Source organism: Pleurodeles waltl, chromosome 7 (assembly GCF_031143425.1).
Source record: "Pleurodeles waltl isolate 20211129_DDA chromosome 7, aPleWal1.hap1.20221129, whole genome shotgun sequence".
Taxonomy (NCBI): Eukaryota; Metazoa; Chordata; class Amphibia; order Caudata; family Salamandridae; genus Pleurodeles; species Pleurodeles waltl.
In genome coordinates, this window is record NC_090446.1 from 1,405,734,359 (window position 1) to 1,405,761,207 (window position 26,849).

General features: G+C 45.5%; 1 protein-coding gene across 5 annotated transcripts in view; it reads right to left on the reverse strand.

The window, feature by feature from the left end:
* LOC138246415 (myelin-associated glycoprotein-like) overlaps nucleotides 1-26,849 on the reverse strand; it is a 398,925-nt gene that overhangs the window by 292,851 nt on the left and 79,225 nt on the right. For 2 of the 5 annotated variants that reach the window (XM_069201017.1, XM_069201014.1), the window contains exons 1-2: nucleotides 13,160-13,525; nucleotides 12,957-13,011 (exon numbers count right to left, since the gene is read on the reverse strand). The gene's annotated coding sequence lies outside the window, so the exon portion shown is untranslated. Of the gene's footprint in view, nucleotides 1-12,956; nucleotides 13,012-13,159; nucleotides 13,526-26,849 lie in introns of those variants that run through there. The other 3 variants (XM_069201018.1, XM_069201016.1, XM_069201015.1) reach the window with 2 other exon arrangements.

The window sequence follows — 26,849 nt, forward strand, 5'->3', positions numbered from 1 at the left end:
TAGGGTATAAACCCAGTATGCAGTGTGCTAACGTTTGCCAGTGAGTCGCACCTGTCACAGTCATCAGTGTTCTCCTAACGTCATCCCAATAAGATTGTAGTAGTGGACAAGACCATAACATATGTATTAGGTCTGCACTTGGCAGATGGCACCGTGGGCAGGAGGCTGAAGCCAATGGGAATATCAGATTCAATCTATATGGTGTGAGGTAGGCCCTTTGGAGTATTGAAAATGTAATAAATTTAAAGCGTGAGTTTCGGGAGATTTGTTTTGAATACTTTAGGAGAAAGGCCCATTCTCCATCCGTTAGTGTTCTCTGGATATCAAGCTCCCATCTGTTCCTTATGGAGTCCAGTGAAATCCCTACATGCCTCCTAAGTCCTCTATATAGCCATTTAATTAAGCGTCGTTCGTGCCCAACGATGTGTATTGCCTGCAATAGTTTGTGCGTTTCAGGCATGTGTCCGTCTGGGGCCCAGTATCAACATACATAATTAATAATACTAGTATGTGTTAAGAACAGAGTATTTGGAAGCCCGTGCAGTTGTGTAAATTCTTGGTGGGTCATCAACACTCCCTCCACAAACAGGGAACCTATGGCCAGCTCCGCCTGTTGGCTCCAAGAGTGCAGCATTTTATTTGCAAGAATGCCTATAGAAACGGTAAGACCACATAGCGGTATGTGTGAGGAAAATGGGAGAGATGTACATGTGTATTTCATAGCGAGCTTCCAGTAAGAGAGTGCAACGTTCAGTAGCATGGGGCCCTCCGTGAGGGGGGTAGAGCCTGGACAAAGTAGTGTATGTAGCTTGCCAGTTTGGAACATATGTGGGGTATAACCTATTTCTTCCAAATCATGACCAGCCAACCAGTATGCCATCCATTGTAGGTGACTGGCTATGCAATATGCTTTTACATCAGTAGCTCCAATACCACCCTCATCAGACGGCATCTCCAATTTAGCCAGGGTGATCTGTTGCTGACCCACACTCCTTATAAGGTCTATTAGTAGTGCATTAAGCGTAGTAAAGATGCGCAGCGGGATCAAGATTGGTAAGTTTACAAACTATCAAAGTATGCGAGGTAGGAGGACCATCTTGGCCAATGCTAGTCATCAGACTATAGACAAAGGAAGAGTCTTCCAGACATTTAGGGCCGTATTTATACTTTTTGGCACACAACTGCGCCAACGCAGTTGTGCGTCAAAAAATGTAACGCCATTCCAAAGCGCCATGCGGGCGCCATATTTATGGAATGACGTTAGCCGGCGGAGCTGACTGGTGTGCGTAAAAAAAAATGACCTACACCAGGTAGCGCCGGTGTAGGGGAAAATGGAGCTTGGGCGTCAAAAAATGGGGCAAGTCAGGCTGAGGCAAAATTTTGGCCTCTACCCGATTTGCGCCATTTATTTTGACTCCCAACCCCCATTGAAATGACTCCTGTCTTAGCAAAGACAGGAGTCATGCCCCCTTGCCCAATGGCCATGCCCAGGGGACTTATGTCCCCTGGGCATGGCCATTGGGCATAGTGGCATGTAGGGGGGCACAAATCAGGCCCCCCCTATCCCATAATTTTTTTTTTTTTTAAATACTTACCTGAACTTACCTCTACAGGGAGTGCAGAATTATTAGGCAAATGAGTATTTTGACCACATCATCCTCTTTATGCATGTTGTCTTACTCCAAGCTGTATAGGCTCGAAAGCCTACTACCAATTAAGCATATTAGGTGATGTGCATCTCTGTAATGAGAAGGGGTGTGGTCTAATGACATCAACGCCCTATATCAGGTGTGCATAATTATTAGGCAACTTCCTTTCCTTTGGCAAAATGGGTAAAAAGAAGGACTTGACAGGCTCAGAAAAGTCAAAAATAGTGAGATATCTTGCAGAGGGATGCAGCACTCTTAAAATTGCAAAGCTTCTGAAGCGTGATCATCGAACAATCAAGCGTTTCATTCAAAATAGTCAACAGGGTCGCAAGAAGCGTGTGGAAAAACCAAGGTGCAAAATAACTGCCCATGAACTGAGAAAAGTCAAGCGTGCAGCTGCCACGATGCCATTTGCCACCAGTTTGGCCATATTTCAGAGCTGCAACATCACTGGAGTGCCCAAAAGCACAGGTGTGCAATACTCAGAGACATGGCCAAGGTAAGAAAGGCTGAAAGACGACCACCACTGAACAAGACACACAAGCTGAAACGTCAAGACTGGGCCAAGAAATATCTCAAGACTGATTTTTCTAAGGTTTTATGGACTGATGAAATGAGAGTGAGTCTTGATGGGCCAGATGGATGGGCCCGTGGCTGGATTGGTAAAGGGCAGAGAGCTCCAGTCCGACTCAGACGCCAGCAAGGTGGAGGTGGAGTACTGGTTTGGGCTGGTATCATCAAAGATGAGCTTGTGGGGCCTTTTCGGGTTGAGGATGGAGTCAAGCTCAACTCCCAGTCCTACTGCCAGTTCCTGGAAGACACCTTCTTCAAGCAGTGGTACAGGAAGAAGTCTGCATCCTTCAAGAAAAACATGATTTTCATGCAGGACAATGCTCCATCACACGCGTCCAAGTACTCTACAGCGTGGCTGGCAAGAAAGGGTATAAAAGAAGGAAATCTAATGACATGGCCTTCTTGTTCACCTGATCTGAACCCCATTGAGAACCTGTGGTCCATCATCAAATGTGAGATTTACAAGGAGGGAAAACAGTACACCTCTCTGAACAGTGTCTGGGAGGCTGTGGTTGCTGCTGCACGCAATGTTGATGGTGAACAGATCAAAAAACTGACAGCATCCATGGATGGCAGGCTTTTGAGTGTCCTTGCAAAGAAAGGTGGCTATATTGGTCACTGATTTGTTTTTGTTTTGTTTTTGAATGTCAGAAATGTAGATTTGTGAATGTTGAGATGTTATATTGGTTTCACTGGTAATAATAAATAATTGAAATGGGTATATATATTTTTTTTGTTAAGTTGCCTAATAATTATGCACAGTAATAGTCACCTGCACACACAGATATCCCCCTAACATAGCTAAAACTAAAAACAAACTAAAAACTACTTCCAAAAATATTCAGCTTTGATATTAATGAGTTTTTTGGGTTCATTGAGAACATGGTTGTTGTTCAATAATAAAATTTATCCTCAAAAATACAACTTGCCTAATAATTCTGCACTCCCTGTACTTCCCTGGGATGGGTCCCTCCATCCTTGGGCGTCCTCCTGGGGTGGGCAAGGGTGGCAGGGGGTGTCCCTGGGGGCATGGGAGGGCACCTCTGGGCTCCTTCCGAGCCCACAGGTCCCTTAACGCCTGCCCTGACCAGGCGTTAAGAAATGACGCAAAAGCGGCTGGACGTCATTTTTTTTGACCCGCCCACTCCCGGGCGTCATTTTTGCCCGGGAGTGTAAATACGGCGTACATGCCTCGGAGTCATTTTTTAGTAGGGAACGCCTACCTTGCATATCATTAACGCAAGGAAGGTGTCCACGCTAAAAAATGACGCAAACTCCAAGATCTTTGGCGCTAGATGGGTCTAACGCCAAAGTATAAATATGGAGATAGTTTTGCGTCGGATTTGCGTAAAAAAAAACAACGCAAATCCGGCGCAAACAGAGTATAAATATGCCCCTTACTTCTGCTGCTATTGCATGGCCTAGATTGCTATCTAAGATATCTTCTGGGTCGTGGTATATTTGCACCCCTAGATACCGGAATGATTGTATAGCTAATTGTATCTGGAATAGTCCGAATTCAATCTGGGGTGTATCCAGCTGACCGCCAAAGGAAAAATCATAAGACTTATTGGCACTTATCCATATGCCTGACAGGTCACCAAATGTAGTAATAAGCTGGGCTCCCTGTTCAAGGGAGGAATGCATGTCCCTAAAGTAAAGGATCTTATCATCTGTGTATAGAGATATCATGTGGAGTGATCTGTCCACTCGTATTCCCCGAGTCTCTGCTTGTTGACGAAAGCAGTGGGCCAATGGCTCCACCACCAAAGCAAATAATAGAGGGGATAGGGGGCAGCCTTGTCTGGTGCCACATGATATCGGATATGAAGCCCAAGTTTTAGCCATGGCCGTAGGGCACGAATAAATTAGTCTAACCCAGCACATATAACCGGGGGGTATACCATACACCGTAAGAGCTGCCAACATAAAATCCCTAAGGGAGTCAAAGGCCTGTTTAATATCTAGGGAAAGGCAGCCAGCACAAGATTGCAGAGTATGAGAAGCAGCCATGACCTAAAATAGCCTATGAACTTTTAAGGAAGTCTTTCTACGGGGCACAAAGCCACATTGGTCAGAGTGAAACACTCATGGAAGCAGAGGGAGCAAATGGCCAGCCAGTATCTTGCTAATGATCTTGTACTCAGTTATTTAGAAGGGAAAGGGGTCTATATGAGGACATCTCTGCAGAGTCCCTACCACGTTTCAGAAGAGAGGTCACCAATGCCTCCCGAGTAGAATGAGGGAATGTCCCAGTTTCTAGCGAATCCGTACATAGAGTGAGGAGATGGGGTGCCAACAACAAGCAGTATGTGGCATAAAACTCCGCCAGCAAACCGTCTGTGCTGGGTGTTTTATTACGGGCTAAGTCTTTCATAATATTATGTATTTCACTTGTCGTTATAGGAGCTTCTAAGGATTCAAGTTCCGAGGGTGCAACTTGTGGCAGCGTAAGTCGGGCAATACAGGAGGCTGCTGCTTTCGGGTCTGTCATAGCGGATGCTGTATAACGTTGTGTGTGATAGTCTTGGAATGCTTGGTTAATTTCTGACTGGGTATGTACTGGTCCGTGTGCTGGAGTGTTTATACTGAGAATTGGGGTGGTGGATTGTATAGGTTTAATCAGTCGAGCCAAAAGAGTGCTAGAACGCTGAGTGTATTTTAGTTAGATATGCTCTCTGATCAATAAACCGTAGTCTTTCTAGTAATTCAGCATATTCAATATGTGCATTCTGGACGAGATGGTCCAGTTCTCCATCACTCAGCAACGCAGATCTCTGGCAGCAGGGTAGTCTTCTGGCAGCAGCAAGGCAATCTTCTGGGGTTGGGGAAGTCCTACTGAAGTCTTCCACAGGCCCAGGAGTGTACTGAAGAGGTGTTCTGAGTCCCCAATATTTATACCTGGTGCTAGCCTTTGAAGTGGGGGACACCCTAATGTACTCCCACATCTGAATCTGGAATTTTCTTCTCTTCCCCTGCCAAGGCTCCAACACATCTCGGGCGACAAAAAGCTAGTTACAGATTTTTTTGTCTGTATGCTGGAGGCAGCCTTTTGAAGTGTAAGTGGGGCAGGAAATAGCTCTGCCTCAGCCATCCTGGCAGATGGTCCATCCTACCAGCACTGAGTTCATCTTTGTCTCACTGTCTGGGTGGAATACGCAAAGCCCAAAAGCAGAGCCATTCACAGCCATGTGGCCCATGACACCGGCAGCAGGCACCAAAAGACTTGATCAATATTACTTCCCTTCAAAAATATCTGTTAAATGCAAAAGAAAGAGTGAGAAAAAGAATATGACAAGTAGTAGGTAGAATCACAAATAAAGTGAGGGGCCCATAGTAGTACAAAATATCATAGTTAACAAACAGAATCACAGCAGTGTAAATCTACTCTTGCAATGAGGTAACCCATCAAATGACAAATCTGTTAGTGACAAAGGGCCAGATGTATCATTATGTCCAATAGTGATGACCTAATTGACCTTTGGGCCGTTTGCAATCGCAAAACATTTTGATACATCTGGCCGAAAGTTTCTTGCATGTTGACAGAGACTGACTTGATTTTGCAGAGGCAAGTATTGGATAGATGTGCGAATGTGGTCAGGAGTTAACCCCTTCGGTGCTGAGGACGGAACTAGTCCATCCTCAGGACACGAGGGCCAAATCCCTCTGTTGTTTGCATCAGAGGGATTTGTTTTTTGTAAAACAGCCTCGGAGTTGGGAAAGAGCTTTCCCAGCTCCCAAGGCTGTTTTTGGTTTTCATTGAAATGACGAGCAGCGCGCACGTGCGGTGAAGTCATTTCACTGAAAAGTAAAGTCAGCCCCTGAGCACCTAGGCAGATGGGAGATGTATCGTTGGAAATGGGGGGACCTCCACTTTCTAGTGATACCCTTCCTGAGTGGATCCCTGCTTGAGGATCACTGCAGGAGGGCAATCCCCATGCAGGGATCCATTCACTAGGCACCCGGGAAGAGGGAACTACCCCTTAAAGGGCTTTTGCTCCCCACCACATTTCCTGACCCATTCAGTCTTTCTGCCTCCCCCGTTGGGGGCAGATTGGGGCAAACATCCAGAATCTTCAGCAATCCACAAAATTCTTACCACCCAGCATTGTCCTACTTCTGCCGATAAAAATGCTGTGCCATGTGTGTGGTTGGGTCTAGTGCCAGCAACAGGAACGGATCCAACCGATGTCAATGAGAGTCCCCACGCAAAGGCTCACATTGTCCTTGGTTTGATAAGTTCCTGTCCCTCACACTAGGTCCAGCTACACAAGTGGTGCTGCATTTTTTATTGGCAAAAGTGGGTCAACGCTGGGTGGTAGGGATTTTGTGGATTCCTGCAGATTCAAAAAGTTTCCATCACAGAAATTAAAGGAAAATGTGTGATTTCAGGCAATGTTGGAGGTTTGCAGGGCATTGTGGGTAAAAGAAAACTCATGGGATCCATGCACGTCATCCCTCCCTGGATTTCCCCAGGTATCTAGGTTTAAAACAGGACTGCTAGGTTTCCCTAGATGCTGGCTGAGCTAGGGCCTAAGAGCTAAAGCTACCCACTTTGTAAATAACAGGTTAGTTTTGAGTGGAATGTATCCATGTTGCCTTTTGGGCCATTTCCTGTCGCCGGCACTAGGCCTACCCACACAAATGGGGTACCATTTTCATCAGAAGACGTAGGAAAATGCTGGGTGTTAGGAAGTTTGTGGCTCTGTGCAGATTCCAGAATTTTCCATCAAAGAAATGTAAGGAAAATGTGTGTTTTTTTAGTCAATGTTTGAGGATTACAAGGAATTCTGGGTAACACAGCCTGTTGAGAGCAACACAAGTCACCACATCCTGGATTTCCCTAGGTGTCTAGTTTTACAAAATGTACAGGTTTGCTAGATTTCCCTACGTGCCAGCAGAGGTAGGGCCTAAAACCCACAGCTACCCACTTTGCAAAAAATAGGTCAGTTTTTCGTAGAACATTTTGATATATCCATGTTGCATTTTGGGCTGTTTCCTGTCACGGGCACTACCCCTACCCACACAAGTGAGGTACCATTTCATCAAATGACATAGGAGAATGCTGGGTGGAAGGAAGTCTGATTCCAGAACTTTCCATCACAGAAATTTTGAGAAAATGTGTTTTTAGTCAATGTTTGAGGTTTGCAAGGGATTGTGGGTAACAAAACCTGGTGAAAACCACACAAATCACCCCATCCTGGATTCCCATAGGTGTCTAGTTTTTTAAAATGTACAGATTTGCTAGGTTTCCCTAGGTACCAGCTAAAGTTGGGCCCAAAAAACGCACAAAACGGGTCAGTTTTGCGTGGAAATTTTTGATGTATCCATGTTGCATCTTGGGCTGTTTTCTGTCGCTGGCACCAGGCCTTACCACACAAGTGAGGTACCATTTTTATTGGGAGACTTAGAAAAGTACAGAATAGTAGAACAAGTGTTATTACCAATGGCATTTCTCTGCATTTGCACCTTCCAAATGTAAGACAATGTGTAAGAAAAAAATAATTTTGATAAATACCCTCTAACTCACATGCTAGTTTGGGTACCCAGATATTCAGAGATGTGCAAATAACCCCTGCTTCTAAACTCAATATCTTGTGCTCATTTCGGAAATACAATTGTTTCCTTGATACATACTTTCCCCTATTTATATTTTGCCTTATGAATTGCTGTATACCCAGTACACAATGAAAAACCATTGCAAGGTGCAGCTCAGTTATTCAGTCTGGGTACCTCAGGTTCTTGTTGAATGTACAAGAACCATATATCCCTGCAACCAGAAGGGTCCAGCAGATGAAACGGTATGTTGCTTTCCAAAATCTGCCATTGTTACAAAAAGTTCCAGATAAAAACACAGAGACTGTAGAAACGTAGGCTGTTTTTTCAACTCAATTTCAATATTCATTTCAACTTACTTTCTATAGGAAAATATTGAAGGATTTACACAAATAACCCTTTGCTAAATTTTGAATTTTGTCTACTCTTCAGATATGTATAGCTGACCGTGGTCCACCATTGGTTTCACACCCTTTTCTGCCACTAACTGGAAGGAGATTGAAAGCAGAAACAAATAGGAAAAATTGACTATGTCCCAGTAAAATGGCAAAACTCTGTTGAAAAATGTATTTTTATGATTCAGGTCTGCCTGTTCCTGAAAGCATCAAGATGGTGATTTTAATGCTACTTGCAGGGAAAAAACAGATGCTTCCTTCTGTAGCACTTTTTTCCCATTTTTCCCAAAAAGCTCAGAATTTAGCTATATTTTGCTCATTTTCTTGGTCTCCTCCTGGGGAATCCACAAACCCTGGGTACCTTTAGAATCCCCAGGACATTGGAAAAAAGGACCCAAATTTGGCATGAATAACTTATGTGGACAAAAAGTTATGGGGGTCTAAGAGTTAACTACCACAAAAGTAGAGCCGCGGTCAGAAAAGGGGAGCCGGCGGTTTCCCGCCGGTTTCCCGCTGGCCCAGGGAATCCGCCATGGCGGCGCTGCTTGCCGCACCGCCATGGGGATTCCGACCCCCTTCCCGCCAGCCTGTTTTTGGCGGTGTCCACCGCCAGAACCAGGATGGCGGGAACGGGTGCCGTGGGGCCCCTGGGGGCCCCTGCACTTCCCATGCCACTGGCATGGGCAGTGCAGGGGCCCCCTAACAGGGCCCCACAAAGATTTTCACTGTCTGCTTTGCAGACAGTGAAAATCGCGACGGGTGCCACTGCACCCGTCGCACCCCTGCAACTCCGCCGGCTCCATTCGGAGCCGGCTTCCTCGTTGCAGGGGCTTTCCCGCTGGGCCGGCCGGCGGTCTTCTGGCGGTCACCCGCCGGCCCAGCGGGAAAGCCGGAATGGCCGCCGCGGTCTTTTGACCGCGGAGCGGTCTTTCGGCGGGAACCGCTTGGCGGGCGGCGACCACCGCGGTCAGAATGACCGCCTTAGTCCCATGTTAAAATAAACCTGCTCATCAGACTTCTTCCTTGCTGGGGTGGGAGGAGAAATCAGCATGTTTTAAGAAGCTGTGCCTCCACTATATGTTAGTGAAACGTCAGCAACAGCGAGACAGGCCTCATGTACAGAATGGGTACTGCACTGGCATCGGTACAGCAGGTCTCTCTCTCTCTCTCTTACACACACACACACACACACACACACACATATATATATCGATATCTGTATGTGTATTGTTTTCATATTGTGTACTGTATGTGTGTAAGTGTTCTTGTATGTTTCCGTCTCTGTGTGTGCCTGCATTCGTGTTGTGCATAGTTGTTATGTGTGTACGTCTAAAGCTGTGATTGTCTTGATCTGTTGCATGAGTACATCTACATGCACACGTCCACATGCGTTATAGAAAAGCCAGACCGATTAGGAATAATCCTTTCAGGACATTAGGTGATATCTTGACAACCCTACTGGACTTTCAGAAACGCACAGTACACATGACTGAATTGTCTAAGCAGAGGTGAACCTGTCATGTCATTGACTTTGGCACAACTTTCGCTGCCTGATTTGTGACTGACAATTCCCGATCCCTGTTGACTTTTCAGATATTCACCTGCCACGTGTTTGACCCTGTCTTATGCCTACATTTTTTCAAAGTTGCGCCTGATTTGTGAGAGGGTCTGCAACAGCCCTACCAGCCTTTCAGAGGAGCATCTCACATGTGACTGCTTCAGTCCCAATGTTACAACCCACAGGAGGTGCACCTGACATGCGAGTGCCTTAGTCCCTGTCAAACCTGCCTGTCAGAGAGGCAAACAATGTGTGACTGACTGTCCTTCACATTTATCTGCCTGTCACAGATGGGTCAAGCAGGTGTGCCACACTGTTCCTCAGTCCCACTAACCCGACAGAAGGAAGCCTGACAGTCCTTTCAGGGAGGTGCCTGACATGGGGTCCCGCAGCACCCTTAGGGGCATGTTTAAGGAAATTGGCTCTGCACCTAGTGCAGTGCCACTTTCCCTGCAGCCACCATGTGTGCGCCATATCTAAGAAACCATGGCGCAGGGTAGGGGGCAATTGCATCATTTTTATTAACGCTATTGATGTACTCTGCAGGAGTAGCACCATAATATTGGCGCTAATCCTGCAGAGTACATATGGGCCCATTATAAATAATGGAACCCCCCTTTTAATGCCTGCTCTGAGCAGGCGTTAAAGGTGCCGTACAAAATGACCAAGGAAATCTGTTAGATTTCTTTGCACCATTTCCCCCTCCTCCCCTTTGCATACATTATGCCTGACGCAGGCATAATATAGCACAAAGGGTTACAAGGTGGCGTAATGCATGCATTTCTACTTTGTAAATATGGCGCAAGGATTTTGGGCTCGTTGAGCCACATTAGTGTCAAAAACAATTATGCTAATGTGGCGCAAGATGGCGCTAGGGACTTACAAATATGCCCCTTGGTCTTTAGGGATGCACGTGTGACTGGTATCACTTCAACCTTAACAGGCTGTCTAATGCGCACCAGTTATGTGGATAGCTCTGCTCCAGACCTGTCAGACGTGCACTTCACACATGGAAGGCTGATTCTGACTTGTAACTCACCCTGTCTCAGCATGCGGCTTGCCAGGACCATTCCTCACAGCTGTCTGACTGCCCCAGCCTATTGTCGTTTTAAAGGCACTGGTCACTCAGCAATACTTTCACACCTGCAGAGTCCAGTTCCATCCATCTCTATTTCCTCATAAGATCTCTTGTGATGTTTAAGTACTCTTTATAATGGTATTGTGATCATAAAAGGGCTGAACCACCGTTAAAACCAAGACTGGTATATTTAGTAATAAATGGTTTGAACAGTTTCTCTTTCTTAACAGAATCAAATACTGGAATTTAACAGAACATTGTCCCAATTGTAGTCAAGGGAAAATGCAGATCATTTTTCCAACTCAGAAAACAAAAAACTGCTGCATCAGGAAGTAGCAATGAATGTATACAGATCCCACAAACACACCCACAGAAAGCACACACACGCAAGTATCACACTTAGGCAACAGTAATGTGAGCTGTTTGTGCTGTGTACACAGAAATGTATAGCAAAGGCAGGAGCAGTGTGGTCTTCACACACACACACACAAAATAGGTACCACGGGAAAGGGCATGTGCACCTGCTTTTAAATGTAAAGCCCCGGGGCACCTTGGTATTACAAAATCAGTCACAAACACTTGTGCATCCCCTGCTGTAATACTGATAGCACTTGTACACATATAGCACCGGTGCTATCACGAGAGGGCGCTCCGTTCCCTCATTTGCATGGGGGCCTGACCCCATGCAAATGAACACATTTTTCCTCTGTGCCCGCTCCTTATTATGGACGTGGGTGCACAAGCAAACATGCCTTTAAGAGAGCACCACAAAAAGGTTGCACTTTCATTGAACCTTCTAAAAGCAGCCTTCTGGAGGTGACTAAGAGGGTCCCATGGACCCCTAGTCATCCCTCTGCAGGCGAGACACTCATTCACTGCACCGCCTGCAAGAGGATCTCTAATCCCCCTTAAAGGTGCAGACAGGTTGCTGCTTGGACGGTGAAACACGGAGCAGCATTGAAGCAGCTGCTCCTATCTCACTTGAATGATCTGCCCCTAGGGCAGCACAGGTTTGCTGCTGCCCTGAGGGCCGGCATTCAACACAATAGGCTGCACTTTCCCTGTTTGCACACAGCGTGTCTGATTGAAGGTGCCCTGTGGCACAAACAGGAAAGTGCTGCCTTGTCAGAATAAACCCACAGAAGTGTGTTTTTCCTGTGCAGAGTCAACACAATTGTATTAAATTGTATTGGTATCTAAGCAGTGCTTTCCATACCCTTTGTGTGGCCTAAAGTTTATTGTGGTCTGAGCGTTTATTGTCGGTATGCATCTGTGTGTTGGTCTATGTGTGCACATGAAAGCCTGTAACTGTTTGCATGTGTCCCTCTGTGTGAAAGCAATTAACATAAGAGAACCTATTGGTTTTGGCGACACTTGGCAGTCAAAAAGGACAAGCCTTAGGGACATTAAAGGCACTTATACAGCTCAAATGTATTTATTCGATTAGGAGCTCTCTCTGTCTTTTGTCAGAAAAGGGATGCTTATTATCACCCACCTCAATGTACTCGTTGAGGATGAAAGGGTTTGTGGCCATGGGATCAAACACAGATCCTTTTAGTGCATGTGTTAGGTCACTAAGCCTGGAGACCAGGGACTACAAGTTGTCTTTATTTACAGGTCTCCTTCCATCATTATATACCACTGAAGAATTTTTGTTGCAGAATGCAGCGTTAAATAACAATTTTTAAAAGCACATTTTAAGAAGTGTCCCTGACATGTGAGTGGCAATGATTAGCCAGTCATGAAATTCACCTAAAGTGACTGACTCTGCCTCGGCCCTACAAGCCGACAAAAGCGTCTGCCTCTTAGAATATACAGCTGAGGCGTCAGCCTTTCTGTGAAACCCACCTGGCACGTGACTGACTCTACTTGTCACAAACCAGCCTCCCTCCGTAGTGGACAATATGCTTATTCATTGACATATTGAAAAGGCAAACTCCCCCCAGAAACTACAAAGGATTAGAGACAAAATTAGACGGACAAAGCATGTCACCCCTAATGTGAAGCGAATGGGGGACTGGAAATTATTTTTGGATGGATTAATTTCCATTCAAATAGACCATATAAAGAACGACGCAAGTAGATGGGAATGCTAGGCACCTGTCAAACAAGAATTGCAGCAAACATATCTACAAAAATGACCTCACCTTCAACTTTCGATTCTGGCTTCAAGGACAGGCATCCACCGAGAACACAGTTAACCTAAAATAAAATGAAAAGTTGTAAATCCGCAAGACTCAGATATGCGAATATACAAAGAAACACAGCACATTTTAGGTAGCTTCCACCATAACAGTAAATATACTAATTGCTTGAAAAACGTGTGCATGCATCACTAGCTCTACAGTACCTTTCTAGTCCAGGCGCATGAGGAGCCCTCTGACCCCTCTCCCAGCCGCGGCATACAGACGCACCTTGCTTGCCCTGGCCGAGCCCTTCTGGCCGCAGGATGGGGTGCCGCCGGCCACTGCTGCCTGTGGGTGTTGTGAAATGCACTCTCTACATTTCAATGAGCACAGGAGCCCACACACATTCCTATCCCTGTGCAGCCCTCCTCGACAATAACACAGAAGCAGATGCTCGCGGATGGCAGAAGGCGGGCAATATGCACGCGCCTCTGTGTAGGTGTTGAGGTGGGTGTGCGAGCGGTGGCTCGCCTAGCAGGCACTGAGCTGCATGCCATCTGTGGACGCGGTGCCCAAACCGTCTTACTTCTGGAAGTATGTGTGTATGTGACATATATATGGGGAGAGGATGTGGCCTAACGCCCACAGCTGCGGAACCGGGGTCGAGGCTCAGCGTCAGCTCGACATCCTGTGATCCTGGACAAATCACTGAGGGGCATATTTATACTTTTCTTGCGTCATTTTAGCTAAGATGGCGCTGAGCCAACTCCATATTTATATTTTGACGCTAGACCCGCCTTGCGTCAAAATATTGGAGTTAGCATCATGTTGTGGATGCGGCAAACTATCTTGCGCTAATTAAGTGCAAGGTAGGCCTTCCCGTCCACAACATGACGCAAAACCCCCTACTCTGGTGCAGAAACGACGCGCACAGAGTAGGCAGACCCAAATAATGGCACTAAGCCTGCTTAGCACCATTATTTAATGCCTGCGTCAAACCAGGCGTTAGGGGACCTGTGGACCCATTTCCAGGGTCAAACACCATAGAATGGGCCCACAGATGCCCACCCCAAGCCCTAGGAACACCCCCACCCACACCAGAGACACACCGTAGGTTGGGGGGCCTCATCCTGGGTAAATATAGGTAAGTATATATGTTATATGACATTGGAGGCCCCTTACATGGGGCCCCCTACCTGGCACTGGGTCTTATGGCCTTGCCCAGGGGACACTGGTCCCCTGTGCTGGCCATTGGGGTGGTGGGCATGACTCCTGTCTTTACTAAGACAGGAATCATTTTTGGGTGCTAGTGCGTCAGAAAATGACGCAAGGCTGGTTATCGGCATATTTATTTTTATTTAAAACTTGATGTGTCCTGTTCCTCTTAGTGGATTTTTGTTGTTTTGGTTTCATATTGGTCATTAACATATTCACTATTTTCATACATCGGAGTGGAATTTTAATTGTGCTGTGTTTTCACCTTTTTAACTGTTTTGGCACTTCTACACATTTTCTTAAGTTAAGGCTGTCTGCTCTGTACCATAGGTACCAGGGGTTGAGTTTAGGTATAAATTACTGAAAGCTTTACTAGACCTAACAAGAATAGTGACATTATTACTTAATTGTGGTTTTCAGTTAATTTAGTTTTACTCTTTTCATTAAATCTTGATTCAGAACTTTAATGTCTTTATCTGTTAACTGTTTTGTTGCTTGAAGTTATGACACATAGGACTTGAATATCTCTGAAGAGTATTCTTTGTGCTTAGCTAGCCTTCCACTAGGAGAGTGTGAGTAAAGAGGTTTATTTTATAGTTGTGATGTGCAACGTCACCAGACAATAAACACACAAACTCATCTTGAGTCCAGTCAGGCTTGTTTTCAAAATATTAGCCCAACCCGTAGCTGAAGCTTTAAGAAGTCAGGCTTTGTCAGAGTCGCATGTGCAAAGCATTTGGAAATATCAAAACAGTTCAATAAGAAAGATTCACAAAAGAGCGAAAATCGGACACAAAAAATTGCTCTTAGTTTTATGAATTTCTAGATAGCAAAATGAACAAAACCCACCATTGGGCTCTGGAGAATCTTTTTTTAAGTAAATGATGAATTACTATTTTTCATTCAAATTGCAAATAAGCAATGGAAACTGCCACAGTTAGTAGTTGGAACACAGCATTTACAATGACGCCGGAACAACGACATGCCTTTACAGAGACGCCTGAACAACAAATGCATCTCTGCAACAGATTTTCTTTACCACGGATATGCCTTTACCACAAAGGACCTTACAACAAAAATGTAAGTATTTCGCAGGTAACAGTATTATATGTGTGTGGTGTGTGTGTGTATGCATGTTAGGGCAAGGGTATTTTTAGGGTTTAGGGTGGGTATAGGTTTTTGAGTGGCAAGGGAATTTTTAGGGCCTAAGATGGATATAGGATTTTGAATTATGGGTGTTTTTAGGGTTTAGGGTGGGGGTAGGTTTTTGGGTGGCACAGGTACTTTTATTTTTTAGGGTCGGTGTGGGTTTTTGGGTGGTAAGGGTATTTTTAGGGTTTAGGGTGAGTATGGGTTTTTGGGTGGCAAGGGTATTTTTAGGGTTTGAGGTGGGTATGGGTTTTTGGGCAGCAAGGGCATTTTTATGTTTTCCATCGGTAGGGGTTCTTCATTGGCAAGCGTATTTTTAGGGTTTAGGGTAGGTATGGGTTTTTAGGTTGCAAGGTTATTCTTAGGGTTTAGGGTGGGTATAGGTTTTTGGGTGACAAGGGTATTTTCAGGGTTTAGGATAGGTACAGGTTTTTGGGCGGCAAAATAGTTTTTAGGGATTAGGGTGGGTATGGGTTTTTGGTGGCAATGGTATTTTTAGGGTATAGGATGCTTAAAGGTTTTTGGGGGGCAAGGGTATTTTTAGGGTAGGTATGACTTCTTGAGTGGCAAGGGTATTTTTAGGGTTTAGGGTGGGGATGGGTTTTTGAGTGGCAATGGTATTGTTATGGTTTGGGGTGGGCATGGGATTTTGGGTGGCAAGGTTATTTTTAGGGTTTAGGGTGGGTATTGGTTTTTGAGTGTCAAGGGTATTTTTAGGGTTTAGGATGGGAAGGTCTGGGTGCCAGGGGTGCCACATTTATGCCCATTACGAGCCCAGGGGGATGGAGCAGCCAATTGTGCTACCTGGTCCCTCCCACCTGATGACAACTTCCTGTGAAGTGTAACATCTAGCTATCAGAGGGTGCACTATTCTTCCCACTTTCAGCATGGAAGAACCTTTCTCTTGGTGTGTGGGTGTAAGCCCATCCCAGAGTTGTGGCTACTTTGGGGCTTCACTCCCCTTGACAAAGTGGTTTGGTAACAGCTCTTCCCTCTCTGCCCAAGATGCTAGATTGTCTGCAAAAACAAAAGAGCAGCTCCACCTTTGTGTGTTCACCATTTGCCCTACAAAGGGTGCTTTCACTTTCAAGCTCACCTTTTGGGCTCACACCTTGTTTGGCCTTCCTGCCAGGGGAAGACCACAGCTCCTTCCTAGGCACATCCTTTGTGTTCCTTTTGAAGAGTCGTTCATACCTCTCCACAGGAAGGCAGAAGGCTGTCTCAAAGATAGCAGATTGTGTGCAGCCGTAAACGGTCACTTGAAAACTTGGGCAACAATGTTGCAACTTACTGAAGCTGCCATATGTGCAAACGTTACATTAAATTTGACTTGAGCAACAAGTTGGGTTTAATTTAATGATCTTTTTGATACCTTAGGCTATCGTACTTAGTAGTCCTGTTCAAAGGTTAGCACAGCTGAGTTGTCAGCGTGTAACCCTGTCGACGCCAATAGGTCTACTAGCCTTTCTGCAGTAAAAACACCAATTTGGGGATTTTGCTGTTAGGTCACATAAAAATATGTGTCCTACTTTTTAATATACAGCACCCTGCCTTAGGAATCGATAGGCATGACTTAGGGATGACATATATTAAAAAGGAAGGGTTGGGCTTTGTCATTACTTTAAAAGGCAAAGTTGAGTTAGCAGTTAAAAAGGACTCCGCCAGTCTGCAGTGTGAGGCCGGGAGTCATGCTTTGCTTTGTCATACTCAGAGTGACACAATATGTGCTGCAGTCCTTGAGAGGAAACTCTAACTTACAGGTCATGGGTACCCCTGGGACTATATCTAGGTACTTATAAGTAAGTTAACCTATGCCAATTGGGTACAAGGCAAAGAAACATTCACTTTTATGGGTCAGAACACTGGCACTGAGGTTTAGTTAGCAGGCCAGACTGCACTCTCAGAGTCATTACACCAGTACATAATAGTCACAAAATGGAGCAAAAAGTGGGAGTGAACCTGCAAAAAGCTGTTCCTCACAGTGGGCCGGTGGATACCTTTTGAGGAAAGATGTTGTATCTCTTTGGGACAACTGGCCAGTTTGTGTGGAAGATGAGTCACAGCACAGATCGTGTCTGTGGCCTCTCGACCTGTCATCTGCCAAGGTGCATTTCTTATCCCCTAATATCAGTTTCTCTTTCCCATCCATTCCTGTCTTTTATTACTGCCTTTTAGGTAATGCATTAATATTCCAATGTATCACCATTACCTGCTCAGGTAATGCAGCACATGGCCTGCATCATCCTTTCATGCTGTGTCCCCATCATAAGCAGAGATGACTCAAATAGGTGTGTCTTATCGTATATGTTTCACTGCTCAAGTCTGTAGTGGTGTTGACAACCAGTATGGGGCCACGAAGGTAAATAACATAGATGTGTCCACTCTGCATGTGCAACCATGAGGCCACTGGTGAGACCTGAACAATAGTTATTTTCTCTTCAAAACCTAAAAGGAAGTCTGAGTCACCTGAGTGATAGCTCTGCTTATCCACTACTTGGCAAACCTGCGTGCCGTGAGCGATTTCTCTGCTGCGTTAGCGCCCTACCTGCTAGACTTTAGTGACCTCAACGATTGCTCTGCTGTCTTTGCATCCTACCTGTAAGACAGGTGTGACATGAGTTATAGCTGTGCTGTCTTTACACTCTACCTGAAAGATCAGTGTGCTTGAGCAAAACCTCTGCTGCCTGTACTCTTTACCTGTAGGTCTGTGTGTCCGAAGCGATAGCTCTGCTGTCCTTACACCCTGTCCACAATACCTTTGTGATCTCTTTTCACCCTAACTGCAAGACCTGTTTGACCTGAGTGATAATTCTGCTGTCCTTACAATGTGCCTGCAAGACCTAAGTGATCAGCACAAGGCAGCACCCAGCAAGCACAGTCTCTCTCCCTTGAGCAGAGCTGCTGGCTTGTTTCAGTGATTAGAGCTGCTCCCACGCCTCGAAAACATAGTAAGTGACTCTCCCCCTCACAAAGGTAGGGTGAGATTTGATCCTCTGGCTCCTGACTGAAGCCCAGCAAGGGTGAGACATCTCATGCTGCCTCCTTCATGGTCCTCATGGGTTCTGTCAGGTGCAGGCCTTGGCGTGTGGACTTGACTCGCTGGAAATCTTCTGTCCAGGTAATGACCAGATCTTCTGGAAATGTGAGTGCCAGCAACCCCTTCCGGCATACCAGGTTGCTGCAATGGTCTCTGCTGAGGTCCAGACTTCCCTGCTACACTTGCCCTCACCATGGCAGCCCCTCCTGGCATATGGGATCACCGATTAAGGTGGTAACACGTCTTGATGCTCCTGTCAACAAATAGTTCAACGCTGGCCTCCTCTGGCATACAGGGTCACCACAACAAGGTGGTCTGCACCAGGTGCCTCCCGCAAGGCATTTGTGACACAGCTCAGGTCACGGCAGCCATGTCCTAGCTTACAGGGGTCACATTATTGTTTCTGCAAATGGGCAACAACCTGATTGGTGCACAACCGTTTCCTCACACCTCACTCAGGGAGTCCACTTAGTAGAGTTTCCTACTTCACCTACTCCACCTCGCTCCTTCCAGTGCTCTCCTGAGCACACTGGTCTTGGCAAGCAGGCAGGTCATGGTGCTCCAGGCTGCAGGGCATGTGATCTTGGTTTCCCTGGGTGATCTCCCTCCACCCAGCAGGAACACTAGCAGGCCTTTTGCCCCGTTGTGGTGACAGGCAGAAGCTTACACAGCTGTCTGGATGCTTGACAGATGACACATTTTGGGGTCTCACCCTCCCCTTTTTATAGTTCTTTTCCAGGCACCAAATGTTATTTAGGGTTTGAGTATTTGTAGTTTTATGTTTGGAGTTCTGCTCCTTTTCAAGTGCACATTTTTCATTTTCTTTTTACCTCTTGAAACACTGTCTGTCACAGCTGGCAGAAGTTGTTTGTCCCCCAGCACAGTTCATAGGAGAAACCACAGTTCACACCTGGATGTCAGCCACAGTGATATGTGCATTAAAAGGATAATCCTGAGATCCCAGCCCTACTTTTTATGATTTCCCTGTCAGCTCCATCTCCTCCCTGAGATATGTCTAGACCCCTTTATGGTGATCTATCACTGAATCAAAGAGCAACCTTTGGAAGAGTAAAGGGAGAGTCTTTTTCTCTGTTCCTCCAGTGCATGCCCCACCCAGCTCACAGGAATGCAGCAATACACACATATATCTTGAGGATTCTTCTTTTCCTTGTGTCTTCATCAGACCTGGACTTCCAATAAAAGGAACCCAGAGTCCTCCATGTAATGTACAATTACAGGCATGCTTCCACTCAGTGTACTATCACTGCACACATACTCTCTAGTACAGTTAATTATGTGCATTGTGCCACTACAGACACACATACATTCAGCACACACATTCGGTCTGTGCACACTGCACAGTACTTTAGGTTTTCCGTATTGTACTATGATGTGCTGTTTGCAAACTCACACACTGCCAGCAGACAAACTCTCAACACGTGCACTGCACAACACTTCACCCTTCATGGATTGCACTTCTCACGAGCACACTTACATCCAGCACATGCTTCCAGTGAGCAGGCACTGCACAGTACTACATCTCTCATATAATGTATTGCTCACAGGCATACATGCACACAGTACATGCACTAACCCTACATATAAGACAATGTACAGCTCTAACCCTGTACTGTATGTTTCCCAAACACACACATACATCCAGCACAGTCCCTACTCCCGCACTGCGCAGCACTCCACAGCCACCTGACGTAGGCCAACAGTGAGTTAAGCACACAGCAGCAAAACTCTAAAAAAGGTGAGTAAGCCTGAAGTCCTTCCCCCAGTGACACAGGTTAAAAAGCATTGGCAAAGCCAATAGGTCTCGCTATGCAAGAGCTGTTAGCTTTGCCAATCTGTTTTAGCCATGTTGTACACCAGCTTGGCTGCTAGTGGTGTAGAGTGTCATGGAGTAAAGTGACATGGAGTGGCATAGAGTGGCGTGGAGTGGTGTAGAGTGGAGCTGAGTGGTGTGAAGTGGAGTAGAGTGTTGTGGAGTGTCATGGAGAAAGTACAGTGCCATAGAGTGGAAGGGTGTAGAATGAAGTTAGTGTCATAGAGTGGCACAGAGTAGAGTGGCATAGATTGTCGTAAAATGAAATGGTAGAGAGTAGGGTGTAGTGGCATAGAGGGTTGTGTAGAGTAGAGTGCTGCAGAGTGGCATAGAGCAGAGTAGATTGTCAGAGAGTGGAGTGGCATAGAGTGGAATACTGTAGTAGAGTTCAATGGCATAGAGTGCAGTAGGTTGGAGTTAAGTGTTGTACAGTGGAGCAGATTGTTGTAGAGTGGAGTGGCATACAGTGGAAAGATGTAGAGTGGGGTAGTGGAGTGGAGTTTTGTGTCATAGAAAAGAGAGGAGTAAAGTGGCATGGAGTCAGTAGAGGGAGTTACGTGGAGCATCTTACAGTGGAGTAGTGTTGTAGAGTGGCCCAGAGAGGAGTAGAGTGTTGTGGAGTGGAACAGAGTGGAGTAGACTTCAATGGAGTAGAGTGTCATAGAGTGGAGTACCATGAAGTGGAGTGTCGGAGAGGAGTGTCAGAGTGGCCCAGAGTGATGTGGCGTAAAAAATAGAATAGACTAGAATAGAGGGCAGTGGCATAGAGTGCATTGGTTTTGAGTAATGTGGTGTAGAGTGCATTGGCACAGAGTGCAGTGACATAGAGTACAGTATCGCAGAGTGGTGTAGAGTAGTGTAGAATGGAGTGCCACAGCGCGGAGTGGTGTGGAGTGGAGTAGAGTGGCATAGAGGAGACTGCCTCAGAGTAGAGTGAAATGGCATAGAGTGGAGTGGTGCAGGATAGAGTGCAGAGGTGTTGAGTGGAGTAAAGCTCAATGGAGTGCAGTGGTGCAGAGTAGATTGAAGTGATTTAGAGTTCAGTGGCGTACAGTGGAGTGATGCAGACTAGAGTGGCATGAAGTTCAGTAGAGTGGCATGGAGTTGAGTGGTCGAAAGTAGAGTGGCAACAAGTTCAGTGGCAGAGAGTGCAGTCTTGCAGAGTAGGGTGTTGTAGAGTGCATTGTAGTTGCAGTAGAGTGCAGCTGCATTGAATGCATTGGTTTTGAGTAAAGTGGTGTGAAGTGCATTGGTGGAAAGTGCAGTGGTTTAGAGTAGTGTGGTGTAGAGTAGAATGGTGCAAAGTAAAGTACAGTGCACCAGCATAGATAGTGGTGTAGAGTGCAGTGGCGCATCTCACAGTGGCACAGAGTGACAGTGCCAAAGAGTGCAGTGCCGTAGGGTAGATTGTTTCAGAGTAGAGTGAAGTGGCATGGAGTGGTGCAGGGTAGAGTGGAGTGGCATAGAGTGCACCAGCATGGTGTGGTACAGAGTAGAGTGCATTGGCATAGAGGGCATTTGCACAGAGTGCAGTGTTGGAGAGTGGAGTGGCATAACGTGGAGGGCCTAGACTGGAGTGGTGTAGAGTGCAGTGGTGAACAGTGCAGTGTTGCACAGTAGTGTAGAGAGGCATAGACTGTAGTGGCATAGAGTGCATTGGCATAGAGTACAGTAGAGTGGTGCAGAGCAGAGTGCAGTTGCATAGAGTGCAGTAGTGCAGAGTACAGTGCCATAGCGTTCAGTGGGTGACAGTGCAGTGTTGGAGAGAAGAATGATGTAGAGAGCAGTGGCATAGAGTACAGTGGTGCAGAGTAGAAAAGAGTGGCTTAGAGTGCAGTGATGTAGAGTACAATGGTGTAGAGTGGCAAAGAGTGCAGTGGAGTAGAGTGTTGTAGAATATAGTGGCGTAGAGTGTAGTGGTGCAGAGTAATGTAGTGTAGAGTGCATTGTGTGGAGTGCAGTGGTGTATAGTGCAGTGGTAAGAGTAAAGTGCAGTTGCATAGAGTAGAGTGGTGTGGGTAGAGTTGAATAGCGCAGAGTAGACTACACTGGCACAGAGTAGAGTGGCGCAGAGTGGAGTGGCACAGAGTAAATTGTTTCAGAGTAGAGTGAAGTGGTTTAGAATGGAGTGGTGCAGAGTAGAGTGCAGTGCCATAGAGGACAGTGACATAGAGTGCAGTGGAGCTAAATGCAGAGGTGCAGAGTATATAGATCAGAGTGTCATACAGAGGATTGACAAGGAGTGAATTGGAGTGGAGTGGTACAGAGTAGAGTGCTTTGGTGTATAGTGAATTGGCATAGAGTGCAGTGTTGCAGAGTAGAGTGGCATAGAGTGGAGAGATGCAGAGTAGAGTGAAGTGACCTAGACTTGTGTGGTGTAGAGTGTAGTGGTGAAGAATGCAGTGGTGCATAGTAGAGTTGAGCGGGGTAGAGTGCAGTGGCATAGACTAGATTGGTGAGATGTAGAGTGAAGTAGCATAGAGTGAAGTGGTGCAGAGTAAAGTGCAGTGATGCAGTGTGGAGTGGTGTAGTGTGGTGTGTAGTAGTGCAGATTGGAGTGGGGTAAAGTGGAGTATGCATGGTGTGGTAGGGCACTGCCATTACAGACAACATATCTTCAATTAGAATGAGCATTACATTTGCAAAGACAAATTATTTTCCTAATAAAACTATACATCGCACAAAGGATAATGTGTGGAAATATCATCACCTAGTATTTTGATTTGTTTTGATCGTATTATTTCCACCAAGCTTCAGAATTACAAAAATATTGCTTTATTTGTGCTTCCCTACTTCTGAAGTATTCTGAAATATCTGTACAGTTAATTTACAGACATTTAAATTTTGTTAAGTGCTAGTGAAAAAAATAACGTCACTCAGCCTTCCGTCCAGCACACCAGGAGTGGCCAGTATGATTGTCACATCAATCCTTGCACTTTGAAGTCAGAAGAAGAAAAGTTAACACCAAGCTCCCTCGGAAGACAGAGCCTGACCTTTGACCTTTTTCTTTGAACACACAGCAAATGTGACAAGATAAGAACAAGATTTAATGGCCTATTTACAGAAATCAAGCACTGGTGGAAGGAGCAAATAGAAAGCAAGCAAGTATGAGTTACAAGACACAAAGCCAATAGTAAGCAATGGGAGGAATGCATCCCCACAGAAGCTTTTCAAATGTCCCCAAGATGTTGTTAGAATGCAGACAGTTGTGTTGTCTGGTAGGCTTTGACCTAAAACCTGGGTGAGGAGATATGACCTGAGGACCAAAGCTGCCAAATTTTGAACTGCGAATCCATGTTTAAGTGTTGAGTCCCGTAATCATCATAGCATCCTGTGACTCTGGGAAAATCATGTAATCTCCCCGTGCCATTAAAAATTAATCTGATCTTTTGTAATATAATCTGGTGTTCATGTAAAACGCTCTGATGACCTTGCTCCAAGCTTGCGCTTTATTGAAAAACACAAAGTAAAAAAAGTCCATTGAAGATTTAGAAATGGTCAGCGCTTTGAATTTAATTCAGAATAGATGTGAAAATACTTGTGCCTCTTTGTGCAAGAGCGGTCTGGATTAAAGTGTATTCAATTCTCGGCAAGGGCGGTGAGTCACTGCCCCCTGGTCCATGCGTCATTGGTCGCAGTCAGTGGCCCATGGGCCCAGCTGGATACCTCTATAAACTTCATCAACGCAGAGTGGCCAGAGAGTTGATTGCATCACCACAAAATTTCACCTGTGGGGTTTTGTCATCACGTTTGGCTGCGGGCAGATGAGACAAAACTATAATAACAGGAAGCTGGAGAGTTAGGCCTCTGAAGGGTCCCTGGGTGGTCAGAGAGCTGTGAGCTATTGTGTCTTATAGCCTTAGAACCCGCCGTAGTGGGCTCTACCGGCTATTAAAGGCCCGCTCCCTGCGTTAAATGCCCGAGCCGAAGGCGAGGGCATTTAACAAGGGAGAGGGACTTTAATAGCCGATAGAGCCAGCTACGGCGGGTTCTAAGGCTATTAGAACATTCGGCCACTCAGGGCAGAATGTTCTATTAAAAAAAAAAATGTTCACGGAGCCGGGCTCCGTGAGGCTTTGTTCACAGCTGTTGCTGTGAACAAAGCGAACATTGGAATGTTGGCGCTGCGGGCTTTTACCGGCCAGTAAAAGCCTGCAGCACTCCATTGTTTTCAATGGAGCTACCAACATTCCAATGTTCTAATTTTGCTTAGTCCACTGCTGACCTCTCAACACCGTACCCTCCATGTCTGAACCTCCAAACCTTTTAACCTGCTTCTCGCTGGGCGTGCTGAGCTCTCACACCACTACGGCCTGTTTCCTATTGGACACTCTAGTCAACAGAGCAAGGCATTCCAGAAGATTCCAGAGGCACTGGCACAGGTAAACATATTTAAACCTTTCTATAGTTATAGATGCTTGCCCATTAATAACACAACTGTACCATCTATCTGGTCAAGTAATTAATCACATAAAAAGAAGAATGCTAGATACTGAACTGCACAGAAACATAAAGGGATACAAAAATTATCCAAAACATTAAACAGTAATCTTGGTACCTTCCATTTTAGGCAGGGATCTTAGTAACAAAACAAAAGTCAAAGAAACTGTTGCAATCTCAAATAACAGGATCCCGTGAAAGTCTTTTGACATTGAGGTGCATATTTATACTTGGGTTCACTGTTTTAGCGCCATTTATTTTGACGCTAAAATGGGCCTGACCTAACTCTATATTTATATTTTGACGCTAGTCCCATCTAGTATCAAAATATTAGAGTTAGCGTCATGTTGTGGATGCGGCAAATTACCTTGCGCTAATTAGATGCAAGGTAGGCCTTCCCATCCACAACATAACGCTAACCCCAAAGGGCCATATCTGTCCTCCAGTACAGAATGACGTGCACGGAGGGGGTGGACCCAAATAATGGTGCTAAGCGCCATTTTAACACCTGGGTCAGACTAGGCGTTAGGGTACCTGTGGGCTCATTTCCATGGCCAAACACAATGGAATGGACCTACAAATGCCCACCCAAACCTCAGCAACACCCCTACCCACACCAGAGGGACACCACAGGATAGGAGATCCCATCCTGGGTAAGTATTTTTTTGTTTTGTTGTGCTATTGGGGCCGCTGACATGGGGCCACTTGCCTGGCACTGGGTCTTATGGCCTTGCCCGGGGGACATTGGTCCCCTGTGCTGGCCATTGGGGTGGTGGGCATGACTCCTATCTTTACTGAGACAGGAGTCATATCTGGGTGCTAGTGCATCAGAAAATGACGCTAGGCTGGTTAGCGGCATATTTATTGACCAGTCTAGGGTCATTTTTAATCCATTAGCGCCTTTGTCCCTACTGCCATCCCGCCCAGGCTAGCGTCTTTTTTTTATGCTAGCCATTCCTTAGCGCCAGCTTGTGTCAATCCATAGCCGCTATGGAATGGTGCTAGCAGGCACTAAAGAATTTGACACAAAACTGCATTAGTGCAGTTTTGCATCAAAAAGTATAAATATGCACCCGAATTAGCAGAGTACCATGAAAATGGACGATTCAGGAATCAAGAATTCTCACTTAATTCGAGAAGATCAGGTGGTCTTGGGGCTCTGGGACTGGACTAATCAGCTGAAACTGTGGGCCACACTGTGAAGACTTACGATGGAGACAGAGGTAGATGTGGTACCAGAGGAGGAGGGCAATAGGGATCTCTAAAGTACTGTTTGACTGGTAATATGTGCTTGTGTCAGCAAAACGTTCATGTATTGTTTGCTCATAATAAAGGAAAAACAAATATATTTTAAAAAAAATATTCTTACCTAGTACTATTAACCTTTAAGGTTTCATGCAGATTCAGTCTCCTTTACAAGTTATAGACATGTATTAGTATATGTACAAATGCATAAATGTAGACATGGTGCATCCTATAAGTGCTTAGGGAAAGCAGGGTGAATTTTAGGGTTATCATCAAAACGTTTGACAACTTATCTGTCTTGCATTGTGCTATTAAATGCACCCGCTTTTGACCACTATGATCATGTATGCAATAGTATTCATAATTATAACACCAATGAGGCACTATAACCATTTATTATGTTGTTATGCTGAGCAGCCACACAGTGGTCCACAATACACTGTAAGCTGCTCACCACTGTAGGTAGGGTGACCACCTGGCACTGAGGCAAGTTCTGGACAGGACTGTAAAAAATTCAGGACAAAGGGCCAAAATTCAGGACAAAAATTCAGGACAAAAATTCAAGAACAAACGTCAGCTTTACAGACACACGCAAGAGAGGCCATGCCTCACTATGTTATCAGTGCATTTATTTACTCTTTTTTTAACATAGCACTATTTATTCACTGTGGTCTTTTTGTGATTGCCTCCTGGCATGCTACATTCAGGTGTCACATTACGTCCTTGTTCAGTAGTAAATTAATGCCCTTCAGCACTGTGTCAAGGCTGTCACTCCTATTCAAATCTACCCAGTCTTTCTTGAAGAGAAAGAACAGCAACATTTTGATTATGTTTCTGAACATTTTGAAACCCCTGCAAACAGTTTGGGAAACATTAAGGTAATTAACCTAGTTTAAACAAATTGAACAAAAATATCTGGCTCACCCCAACCGCCCCTGGACTTTTAACCTAAAAACTTTTTTATGAGGCAGGGCAGATGATGTGTGCGACAGTCTCA